Raw genomic sequence first — 1,695 nt, 5'->3', positions numbered from 1 at the left:
ATGCCCCAAACCATAACACTGCCCCCACCAGCTTGAAGGGTTGTACTCATGCATGTGGGGTGCATGCTTTCATGCTGTTTCTGCCAAATTCTCACTCTGCCATCTGCATGATGCAACTGGAAACATGATTCATCAGACCACGTGACTTTTTTCCAATGCTTGACTGTCCAATCCTTGTGTTCCTGTGCGAATTGGAGACGTTTTATCTTGGTAACTGCAGACAGCAAAGGTGTTTGAACAGGCCTTCGGCTTCCATATCCCATACGATGCAGTGTTTGGCTAATTTGCCTACAAACGTCAGGTGGTCATAATAATCTGGCCACTCAGTGTATACAATGTAATATTACTCAGCCATAAAAAAGAATGAAATCTTGCCATTTGTGACAACATGGATGGACCTAGAGAGTATTGTGCTAAGTGAAATAAGTCAGACAGAGAAAGACAAATACCATATAATTTGCCTTATATGTGGAATCTAAAAAACAAAGGAACAAACAAATCAAGACTCATAAAAATGGAGAATAAACTGATGGTTGCCAGAGGGGAGAAAAGTAGGGGGATTGTTAAAAAGATGAAGGGAGATAATAGGTACAAACTTTCAGTTATAAAATAAATGAGCCACAGAGATGTAGTATATAGCATAGGAAATACAGTCATAATATCATAAGTTGGCATGGTGACTGGTGGTTACTAGCACAGTGTGGTGATTACATCATAAGACATATAAATGTTGAATCATTATGTTGTACACCTGAAACTAATATACTATTGTATGCCAACTCAACTTGAATAAAAATTTTTAAAAAACTATCTGAGCACTTGAGAGTATGTGAAATGAGAAGCAAAGAGAGGAAAAGATGAAGAGTTATGATTAAAACAGCACGAGGGAGGTGCATTCTGATGGGCAGTTCTGAAGGAGGTGTAGGGGAGGGCTATGTATCTGGGAGCAGGGTCACGATTCAACAAAGTCAGACTTGTAAATTTATCTGCTTATCTGTACATGAGAGTACTAGGGTGTTGGCAGGGTTGGGGGTGATTTCTTTGAAGAGGGAAGTAAGATGAGGATGTTCTCAATGGATCATTGCAGTAGTTGAGTTGAAGTTAGTTGCTACTTCCTGGGAAGAAACTTACCAGGTTGGACATGGGGGTTTGAGTATGAAGGTGATAGTGGATTGCAAGAAACAGAATTAACTATGGTAAGCCTATATAGGGGGAATAATAACAACAAGGATGGGGCACAAAGTAACAAGAGTGGATAGGAAGTGAGTGTGGCAGCTGAGAACTAATGGATGTCATGTTCTCCGTTAGCAAGCTGAGGATATCCTGATGTCTATACTTGGTTTTTATTTTTATACTAGAGGCCCAGTGCATGAAATTAGTGCACAAGAGTGTGTGTGGGGAGTCCCCTCAGCCAAGCCTGTACCCTCTCCAACCAGAACCCCTTGGGGGATCTCCAAATGCCAGTTTAGGCCCGATCCCAGGATCGGGCCTAAACTGGCATTCGGACATCCCTCCCACAATCCTGGACCACTGGCTCCTAATCGCTCACCTACCTGCCTGCCTGGTCGCCCCTAATTGCCTCCCCCCCCTCCGCCGGCCTGATCACCCCTCACTGCCCCAGTGTGCCAGCCTGATTGCCCCTAACTGCCCCCGCTGCCGGCTAGGTCGCCCCCAACTGCCCCCTCCCTGCCAGCC

The 1,695-nt window shown here is 44.4% G+C and overlaps 1 protein-coding gene across 1 annotated transcript in view; it reads right to left on the bottom strand.

Moving 5' to 3' along the window:
* The window catches only part of RPAP2 (RNA polymerase II associated protein 2), a 105,248-nt gene that overhangs the window by 17,866 nt on the left and 85,687 nt on the right, over window positions 1-1,695 (bottom strand). The window lies entirely within an intron of this gene.

The sequence above is a fragment of the Myotis brandtii genome, unplaced genomic scaffold (genome assembly GCF_000412655.1).
Source record: "Myotis brandtii unplaced genomic scaffold, ASM41265v1 scaffold58, whole genome shotgun sequence".
NCBI classification, from domain to species: domain Eukaryota; kingdom Metazoa; phylum Chordata; class Mammalia; order Chiroptera; family Vespertilionidae; genus Myotis; species Myotis brandtii.
This window is presented reverse-complemented; position numbering and strand designations above follow the sequence as displayed.